The 11,064-nt window shown below is 46.5% G+C and overlaps 1 pseudogene; it reads right to left on the bottom strand.

Moving 5' to 3' along the window:
• Positions 1-6,745: 6,745 nt before the first annotated feature.
• Positions 6,746-6,864, bottom strand: LOC119185771 (5S ribosomal RNA; annotated as a pseudogene).
• Between the last annotated feature and the right edge of the window lie 4,200 nt (positions 6,865-11,064).

The raw sequence follows: 11,064 nt of genomic DNA, 5'->3' as shown, positions 1-11,064 counted from the left end.
ACAGTCAGTCAATTGTTCAGGCATGGCACGCCGTCCCTAGCTGTCTGCCGGAATCCCTTGGAACGTGGCAGCAGCAAGGGCTTGACTGATGATGTCGCGCTGGACGCTGGGGTTTGGGCTGCGGAGCAGGGCCTACCAGGATTTTACAGTGTGAGAACCATCGTTTTGACTTCGACATGTCCACACCATGTGGACCAAATTCGCTACTTTATCACAAATTATACACTGGGACTGGAAAACTGCGGGGTGCCACTTGCTGTAAAGTGCGGGGTTTGGAAAAACCCTGGTCGGTAACTTTCGCCACAAAACCTCGTTTGTCTTACTTAGTGAGTTGTCCGCTATCGGGTATACTCGCAATTGCAGCATGTAGTGTGCGACGATTTCATGGTATGTGCGCATATCTTCGCTTCTTTGTTCGGTAACTTAGGAGGTTCCAGGGGTCGACCGGTAGGTGAGACCTCACGCGACCGATTGGGTCTCCTCTTTCCCTCTAAGTCTCTGGTGAGCTGAAGCCCAGACAAGCAGAACCTGCTCTTTGGGTACTCCTACCATGTTTAATATGTGAACGGCAGTCTCCATCACCCTTCTCGATTCATAATTTCTCACGGCGTTTTTGGAGTCGCTAATGACCACCCTGACCCCCTTTTGGCTGATGGCCAAAGCTATGGCCACTTCCTCGGCCTCTGCAGTCTCGACACCAAGGACTGTGCAGCACGAAACAAGACCACCTACTTCCCTGACCCCCACTGCCGTGTGTGCCGCTTTGCATTCACATTCCGCAGCGTCTGTATACGCGACGTCCTGTCGACCGGTGTACCTGGATTGTAATGCCTCTGCCCTGGCTTCATGCCTACTTTCGTGAAAGGTAGGGTTCATATTTCTGGGTAGCGGAAGTATCTTTATACTGTCCTTGATCTGTATCGGTATGTCTTTTGAATGCACTTGCTCACACGTGGGCTCATAGCCCAATCTCTTTATTATTGCTCTCCCCGTTTTAGATCCGAGTAGTGTTTGATGTTGTGCGATCGCAGTAGCCTCAACCAGCTCATCGAGTGTGTTAGATACCCCCAACTTCATAAGTCTGTCGCCCCGCCGCGGTGGTCTAGTGGCTAAGGTACTCGGCTGCTGACCCGCAGGGTGCGGGTTCGAATCCCGGCTGCGGCGGCTGCATTTCCGATGGAGGCGGAAATGTTGTAGGCCCGTGTGCTCAGATTTGGGTGCACGTTAAAGAACCCCAGGTGGTCTAAGTTTCCGGAGCCCTCCGCTACGGCGTCTCTCATAATCATATAGTGGTTTTGGGACGTTAAACCCCACATATCAATCAAATCAATTCATAAGTCTGTCAGTGGATGTGTTTGGGGGAAGTATGAGCGCGACTTTCACACTTTTCCTGATAATGGTGTCGAGTTTGCCCCGCTCCGCTTGGTTTATTTTAGATAAGATGCCGCGTACAGTATTCTACTTATTATGAAGGTGTGCACTAATCTAAGAAGGTTCGCCTCCTTCATCCCAGCATGCATGTTTGCTATTCGTCTGCTGAGACGACATGTCTGATTAGAACTGGCTTCTAACCTAGCAAGAGTTTCAGAATTCTTACGGATTGCTTGAATCCTCAGTCCAAGAACACGGATACTGTGGACCGCGGGGATCTCTGCGCCGTTAACATACAAGTGGATGTGTACTTCAGGCCTGTTGTGCAGCCACCGTTTTCCGGCGGGCATGAGAAAAAGTGCTTCCGACTTTTCGGCCGAGCATTTAAGCCCTTCGGGTTCCTGGTGCTCCACGATTTTTCAATAGCGATTTGCAGCGAGTCTTCAATTTGGCGGTCACTGCCCTTGTTCATCCATAATGTGAAGTCAACCGCGTAAGTGGTGTGATTTAAATTCTCAATATCCTTTAACTGTTCAGGCAGTTTCAACATCACAATGTTAAAAAGGGGGGGGGGATAACACCAAGCCCTGAGGTGTCCCCCTATTGCCTAATTTAATGTCCTCGATGGATTCTTCCCGAATTTTCAAGTGGCTGTCCTGTTCGAAAGGAAGTCCTTGACGTAGTTATAAACTCGCTTTCCGACGTTAGGGAGCTCAGATTCTCCAAGATCGATACGTGCCTCAAGTTGTCCATTGCTTTTGCCACATCAAACCCCACGATAACTTTTGCGTCTAGCGTTGGCTTGTCTATAATTTGGTCCTTGAGTTGTAGCATCACGTCGCACGCCGATAGTCGGGGTCGAAAACCGATCATGGTGTCCGGATACATACCATTGTCTTCGATGTACCTATTGAGCCGCGTCTGAACGACATGCTCCATGAGCTTACTTACGCAAGACTTTAACGATATCGGCCTAAGATTCTCGAAACCGAGTTTTTTACCCGGTTTAGGAATGAAGGTATAGCGCATCCAGGACGGGACAGAGAAGAAAACACAGAACACATACACGGCGCTAGCTTTCAACAATGCGGTTTAATCCGAGAAACAGCAATACTTATACACAAACATGGCGCGCCACAACCACGTGCTAGAACCAGAAAACTTACCTACTGCAACTCATGCGACATTCACATAATGCGATTCCTTCGATGATAATGATATCAATGGATTTCTTATACATGCGTCCCCAAACTTAGTTTTCTCAGTTCAGTTTTCTGGTTCTAGCACGTGGTTGTGGCGCGCCATGTTTGGGTATAAGTATTGCTGTTTCTCTGATTAAACTGCATTGTTGAAAGTTAGCGCTGTGTATGTGTTCTGTGTTTTCTTCTCTGTCCTGTCCTGGATGCGCTATACCTCGAACAAGTTGAATAACCAACAAGCCCGCCGTGCAACCTTAGGAATGAAAATTACATTTGCGAGCTTCCAATTCTGCGGGATCGTCCCTTCTTCTCAATACTCCTGCATGTACGTTGCTAGGTTAGCGATGAACCTATCGTCTAAATTACGGAGCATTTTGTTTGTCACTCTGTCCGACCCTGCCGCTGATCTAGTACTTAGCCGATTATTCTCCACTCGCACCTCAGCCAGGGAGATAGTGGCGTCTAAGAGTGCGTTTTCCCGTTCTCCATTGTCTGGGAGAGGTTCGGATCCGGCGGGATCAATGTATCTGCTCCGAACTTCTCCTAAGAGTTCCTTCCTAGTGCCTTCAAATTGGTGCGCCATCCGCTCCAATTGTTGTTCAGACGCTGTCTTCGTGCTCTCCGGAGCTAAAAGGTGACGAAGAAGTCGCCACGTCCCGGCCGTACTTATATTCCTATCCATCTCCTGACAGACGTTCCCCCAGCTTTGCTTCGTGAGGGTGATGGCGTGCTTTTCAATTTGCCTGTTTAAAGCTGCTATTGGTTTTCTGATATTCCGATCCCATCTCCTCTGTTGGAGTCGGTTTTACAAAGCTTTCTTTTTCTTTCAAAGGTTTACTAATCCACTGTCTACCACTTCGTTGCCCTCCTTGGTTTCCACCACTTCAGTGGCTTCTTTAACAGTACGTAACACCCCATCACACCACTAGGCAATGTCAGAAATGGGAGTCGGGTCGCCCCTGAGGTCCCTGAAAGAGTCCTAATATCCGGCCTCTACCCTTAGTTTTCGAGGTGTTGCCGGGCCTCCCTCTACCACTATTTCTATGATGATTTGATCACTGCCTAGGTCCTCGTTTGTGTTGAACCACGTGGCACTAGTGCCACTCCCCGTCAGAGTAGGTCGGGTGTGGTGTCAACCGCGACACTATTTCCCTTCCTCGTTGGCTGCAACAGGTTGGTTATTAGATTTAGATTATGATCTTGCATGTCATCCTACAATTTCCTGCCCTTAATTGAAGCCTGTTTATATCCCCATGCCATTTGGTGAGCGTTAAAGTCACCGACAATCAGCAATGGTTTGTTCCTACTCTTACGTCGCGTAAAAGGGACGAGATCCCCAAATTCGCATCGCCTTTGTCTGGGAGTGCTGTATAGATTTATTACGAACAAGCTAGCGTTTTTCTTGTTTTGGGTATTAGTTCTGTAAGAACATGATCGATGTGTGCATTACCAATGTCATGCTGCACCGCCGTAACGTTTCACCTGACCAGGGTGGCCACCTGCATACTCGTGCTTTCGCTTACATAGGATTTGAAAGCTGACAATGTCGCGCTTTCCCACATTCCTGTAAAGCTATAATATTTCGGTCGTTCCCCTTTCCTCAGGAATTCCTGCAGAACCACGCGCTTGCGCGAGAAGCCTCTGCAGTTTCATTGCCAAACGGTGTTTTTACTGGATCTGTGAGCATGATTGCCACTAAGGTTATTCATCTGCTAGCCTAATACTTCTTGGGCGAGCTGTTCATACGCCCGATCCCTCTTGGCAAAGTCTGTTTTAAGTTCCTCGGTAAGTTTATTATCCCGCTGATGCAACTGCTGTGTCATATTTTGAAACACCTCGAACATTCGTTTCTGAAAGGCCTTACGCCATTCATTGTCCTAGGTAGATTTGGTTTCAATGTTTGCCTACAGTTGCGCTTTTTTCCTGTCTATCACTGTCTCTATGTTCTCATCTATTACGGGCTTTTCCGCTTCTTTAATCCTCTTTTCAGCTAGAGGCGGAGTAGTGCTCTGCTCCTCCGGCCTTTCTATATTTGGATTCTGTGGCATTCGTGGTAGGGAAACTGGTGTTGTGTTAAACGACTTAATAGCTATTTGAAGCTCCTCTATTTGCCGATTCATCATTGCTAGCTGCTCTTTAAGCATGCGATTCTCTTCCTTAACAGTTAACAATTCTTCATCACGTTTACTCTGGGAGGGCCTCTTTTCCCAACCCACCTTGCGGTTCGGTGACGTAGGTCTCCTCCTGTTGAGGACAGCACTGCCGGCCGTCCCCTCATTTACTGGACCACTCATTGGTGGCAGCTTTTCTTCTTGTCTTTTCGGTAGCCTTGGGAAGGAAGCTGCTCTTCCTCTTGACCCTCTTCGATGCTTCGACTGGCTCCTGGACCGTTCTTTGATCTCTTTCATTCTGCACGTTTGTGGATCGGTGTCTTTCGCCTTCCGCTTTTCTTCCGTTCGCCGCCAGGCCTCCCACTGTCTCTTCTTTATTGTATAAGAGGTCCTAAAAGCTTCCTTGCATTTCCATTATGCTGTCAGATGACCTTTGCCACACAGCCTACACTTGGGCGCACATGCATAGTCCTCGGGCAGAGCTGTCATTCCGCATCCCCGGCCGCGATCATGGTTGCTGATACACACGTATGATCTGTGTCCTAGCTGGCCACATCGGTAGCACACCTCATATTGTTTCTTATAAGCCCCGCCGCGGTGGTCTAGTGGCTAAGGTACTCGGCTGCTGACCCGCAGGGCGCGGGTTCGTATCCCGGCTGCGGCGGCTGCATTTCCGATGGAGGCGGAATCGTTGTAGGCCCGTGTGCTCAGATTTGGGTGCACGTTAAAGAACCCCAGGTGGTCTAAATTTCCGGAGCCCTCCACTACGGCGTCTCTCATAATCATATAGTGGTTTTGGGACGTTAAACCCCACATATCAATCAATTGTTTCTTATAAAGCCCGCACTTCAACGGTACGCCGTAACAGTACATCCACCTGGGCACTGTCTCATTTTTGAAGATGATGACCGCTGAACATGAGTTCCCCAGCTTCGTAACGCCAAGTATCAGCGGGTTCCTTGAGTTGCCGAAAGCCTCTGTCAGTTCCTGTACTGACAATCTCGGGTCATGCAGCGCACCACACCCCGCCCGCTATCCTTGTGCGGAGCGAGGTACGCCATGACGTCGTAGTTCTTGCCTTCAATCTTGATAGACTTAATCCTGGTGGCCTTCCAGACAGTGCTTATGTCTTGAGTGCTGAAAATCAGGGTGCCTTGCTTGTCGTTAACAATGAGCACTTAATTTTATTGTCCCTTTATCTACGAAATTAGCGCTGCCATGCGCACCGCCTCACTGAGCCTGGTGTTCGGAAATTTTGTGATCGCCAGCCCGCACTTCCGATGAGTGATTATCTTGTAGCCGTTTGCCGGAAACCGCGGTAGGAACGACGCAATCAAGCGCTCCGCGATCTTGTGCCACAGCGTTTTGAAAGCTGCGTTCGCAGCAGCCGTCTTCTTCCTGTATTCGCCGGGCTCGGCTCCACTTTCTGCCCGGGCGTTGCCATCTTGGCGTCCCTGTCTGTCATCTCTAGTGGAGTCCCACAGCGCAATGACATGTTTTCCTCCTCTCGTGATACATTCCGCGGTTCTAAATTCTTCAGGGGTAATTTATGTACCCTCCACAGTCACCTCCATTGCCGTCGCGTCTCCATAACGGGGCTCTGAAGCGAACGCCAGGGGCATCGGCCACCGCCGAGCCACCGCATTTGTTCACCGCTAACGTTAGGCTTTGCTTGGCGGAGACGCAGTCGACACCAAAATAGCCATAAATTTTCCCAAAACGTAATCACAGGCCTGAATTCGTGGTCTAGATGATCCCTAGAACTTCAGGCAGGCGATTATAAGAATTATTTGCTGTAACTGCACAATTTCCACCAGAACAAACAACTTTCTGCGAAGCTTATGCGAGGCACACGCAAACTCCCTGGCACCCTGTCAAGAGAGGTTGAATAAAGATAAATAGAGTACTTCACGCGCACTGGGTGCCACTTTTAAACCCATGTGCGCACGCATCAAATTTTTATTGGCTATACGTATGGTCAAGTGCGCGTGTGATATGGGCTACCAATGACGTCGAAAAATTAAACAACACCCTCCTCCCCCATCTTCCTAAGTAAAAAAAAGGCGCCATCACCACTCGGTGTTCCCAGGTGGTCTCCTTCCCAAGTATTGACCGAGCCGAATGCTGCTTAGCCTCGGTGATCGGACGAGAACCGGCGCATTCAGCATGGTATGACCGATGGCAATAACTTGTCGTTCCACAACACAACTTATGACGAACTACAGGCAATTTCCATCTCTCGAAGTTACAGTCGCGGCTTATGCAGCACGGTATATTATCCTAGCGGCAAATTTCGAAGGTGCGTGACAATAACGTCTGATGTTCTCCGGCAGAGAGCTTGCTCTGTTCCTTCGCTTGGGCGCACAAGCACGCGCACGCCAACTTTTACGCACAGATGTGTGTGGAATCGGAGGCCGCCACCAACGGTCAGGCTTGTAGGTCATTTTCTGTAACTTAACAAACGGCTGTTGCGTCGGCTTTTATAACGGAGTGGCACACGAGCAACCGACATAAAGCAGAATATTGGAATTCCCATTACCGCCATTGCAACCCGCCAAGGTGGTCTAGTGGCTGAGGCACTCGGATGCTGACCCACAAGTCGCGCAGAGTCGAATAGCGGTCTCGGCGGCCAAAATGCTTGAGGCCTGTGAGCTGGGTTAGATTTGGCGCACGTTAAAAAAAACACGAGGTTGAAATTACCGGAGCCTTACCCACGCCGCCCCCATAATGATATGAAGGTTAAACCCCGACAAATATGACATGTTCCTAATGCTATTGTACGAACAGGCAATAAAATTTGTCGAGTGGAGTTATCACACGATCCAACGGCCGTGCGCGCCACATTCAAGCACACGTGCGCAGGCATCAAATTTCGATTCTTTATTCTTTATTATTTATTCGAAGTATACCTGCAGCGCCCGAAGGCGTTATAGCAGGGGGGTTACAGATTCGAAAGAAACAAGTTTTTATTTACAGCAGACACTTGTACACTTGTGAGCCTATTCCACTCATGTATTGGTTTGGCAAAAAAAGAATTTGCAAAAAATTCCAGTCCTGGGACCGTATTCCCTCAGTTTACAAGGATGATCAATTCAATTTGACAAATAATATGGCGTCTGTAATACATATTCTTATTGATTCCAGTTTTATTATTATATATTAGATATAAAAGTTTTAATCGCAATTTTTGCTACGCGATGAAAGCAACTCCCAATTCAATTCTTGTTTTATAGCAGTAGAGCTTTCCCGCCATTGATACTGTCCCAGGACGAACCTTGCCGCCCTGTTCTGTATTTTTTCTATGTTATCACTAAGATATACCTGCGCCGGATCCCACACAGCGCAGGCGTGCTCTAAGACTGGTCGTACACACGACAAATACGCACATTTTTTAAGTCGCTGATGCGAACATCGTCAGTTACGCTGAATAAATTTTAACACCCTCGCAGCTTTCGCGACAACATAATCAACATGTACGTTCCATGAACAGTCAGAAGAAAAGAACACACCCAGGTATTTGTGAGTTGTCTTCGTGGTAACTGGCACACCATTTATACAATATCTAAATTCAATCTTCTTTGTCTTTTTTGAAAAACAAAGGCTTATGCACTTATTAAAATTTAAAGACACTTTCCACGTTGTACACCAGTAATGAATACGCCCCAAGTTATTTTGAAGTTAAGAGGAATCCTGCTCAATCTTAATTTTCCGGTAGACTATACAGTCATCGGCAAAAAGCCGGATAGACGAGGAGATACCAACCGAAATATCATTGATATAAATTAAAAACAACAAAGGACCCAAAACGGAGACCTGTGGCACACCTGAAGTCACATCAACATAACTGGATGCTTTTCCATTCGAAACAACACATTGGCGACGATGCTTTAAATCATTTTCTATCCAGATTATCCCACTTAGGTCTAAATAAATAATTTAGGTTTTTGCAAAAGGAGCGCATGCGAAACCGAATCAAAAGTTTTTGGAAATCAAGAAAAATACAGTCAGTTTGCCCATTTTCGTCAATACTAGAGGATAAATCATGATAAAATTCAACCAGCTGCGTGGTACAAGATAGTCCTTTACGGAATCCATGCTGATTTTCTATTACCAATTTGTGGTGCGTCATATGTCGCATTATTTCCTTGTACAAGATGTGCTCAAGTACTTTGCAGGCAATTGATGTTAATGAAATTGGTCTATAGTTGACAGCTTCCTTTTTGGGTCCACCTTTGTGGATCGGCACAACGTTCGCCATCTTCCAGTCATCTGGTAAGACACCAGAAGATAAAGACTTCGAGTAAATTAAATGAAGATACATGAAACAGGAGAAGCACAATGTTTGTAAACACGCAGAGGAATGTCATCAGGACCACTCGCTTTTGTTTCATTGAGATTACTGAGAAAGGCTTGAATGTCGTCCACGCTAAGCTCAATAGGCTGCATTAAGGGTACGGGATATACACATGGAATATTACAGTATTCATCAGTCTTTGGCGAAAATACAGAGCGAAAATATTCATTAAGGCAGTTCGCCTTGTCTATATCTTCCGAGAACACTTGATTATTATATTGGATTTCGTTAATACCAGTAACATCCGACCCGCAACGTTTTAAGTACTACCAGAACATTTTAGGATTTGTTTTCATTTCTTCGTTTAGCCTATTTAAGTAGCCCGCCTTCGCGTTTTTTGCCATAACTATGTATACACGCGTTAGGGCGCTTAACCTGTCAAAGTGTTTTTTTCTTGCCTTCGTTCTTTTGAAGCTACGGTATACTCGCTGCCTGTTTTTAATTATTTTTAATAACTGTGAGATAACCCAAGGCTTTTTGCGGCGAGAATGCACACTTGGTATGTAAATATATATGAGTTCCATTACTTTACTTTTAAAAGCACACCACAATTCTGGTGTGGTAGAATATTTGGCAAGGCATTCGAAAACAGGCAGATGATATGAAAGCGCATGTGACATCGCTGAGTAGTCACCTTTACCAAAAAGAAATACCTTCCTTGTAGGTTGCTTCTTTGGCTTGTTCTTTTCAAACCTAATACCCGCGACGACCGCGGTGTGATCACTTATACTCGGAACGTTATCCACAGAAGTTACAGTAGTGGGGACATTACAAAACATCAAGTCTAGAATGTTGCCATTTCGGGACGTGCATGTGCTGTCATCCCAAAGCAGATCTGGTAAATTAAAGTCTCCAGCAAAAAGAAAGATTTCGCCAGAAATATCGGAAATAGTTTCATGTAAAAGTTGTAATGAACTAATGTTGGAGTCAGGTGGTCGATAAAACGCCACGACGGCAAAAAAAGAATTATCTTCTAATCTGACGGAGCACCAAACTGATTCCAATTTCTCGTGGCCAATATATAGCGCTGATGAATGCAGTGAGCAGTGAACGAGTACAAAGACTCCCCCGCCTAAGCTAGGCCTGTCCTTTCGATAAGCTATAAAATCATCTGGGAAGACTTCACTATCACGAATAGACGGGTTCAACCAAGACTCTGTGCCAAATACGATGACAGCTTCGAAAGAATGGATTAATCCGGCAAATTCTTTGACTTCATTTACCAGGCTCCTACAATTGATTACAATTGCGACAAGGTCGCGACGGGCACCGCTTTTGACAACAACTTGTCACTGTTTGCGCACTTTCACAACTTCTTTTTCCTTATCCCAAACGAATGCTTGGCCGTTGATGACAACCCGGTCACTCTTAAGCTTTACTTCTTCTTTATCGGTCCGTTTCGCTTTCGCGGATTCCCACAATTGCTTACGTATGTCCCGGGTCTCGGGAGAATAGTCTTGATCGACGCTGTAAGGCGAGCCCTTAAACTTTTTTGCCTTAGTTAGTACGCTTTGTTTTTCTTTGTATGAAGAGAAATGGACAACTATCGGTCTTTTCCCACTTTCAGTATACCGGCCCATGCGGTGGGCCTTCTTTATAGAGTGCTAATCAATCTGAAGTTCTTTTTTACAAATACTTGTGATCAAGTTTTCCGATTGGTTCCAAGTCTCGGCTCGGTTGTTGTCATCGACACCGTAAAACACAAGATTTTGCTGTCGGCTGCGATTTTCTAATTTGTTATTTCTACTTTGCAAGTCTTTAACACGCTGCGTGAAACTAGTGATCGCATTCGCCTGCTCCGACGCTGATTGGTTTAGTCCTTCAATCTCTTGTGTAGTTTTGCCTAGCTTTTCATTGATTTCCTTAATCATTGCTTCATGCTTCGAACAGCTCGCATCGATAGATTTCAGCTTGTTAATTATTTCTGCTTGGCCATCCCGGAGGCTTTTCAGTAAGGCCAATTCGTCTTTTGCAAGAGGGCCTGGATTAAGTTCCACATCCCCAGAAACCAGCAGAAGCAAAAATAGGT

The sequence above is a fragment of the Rhipicephalus microplus genome, unplaced genomic scaffold, assembly GCF_043290135.1.
Source record: "Rhipicephalus microplus isolate Deutch F79 unplaced genomic scaffold, USDA_Rmic scaffold_16, whole genome shotgun sequence".
Taxonomy (NCBI): domain Eukaryota; kingdom Metazoa; phylum Arthropoda; class Arachnida; order Ixodida; family Ixodidae; genus Rhipicephalus; species Rhipicephalus microplus.
This window is presented reverse-complemented; position numbering and strand designations above follow the sequence as displayed.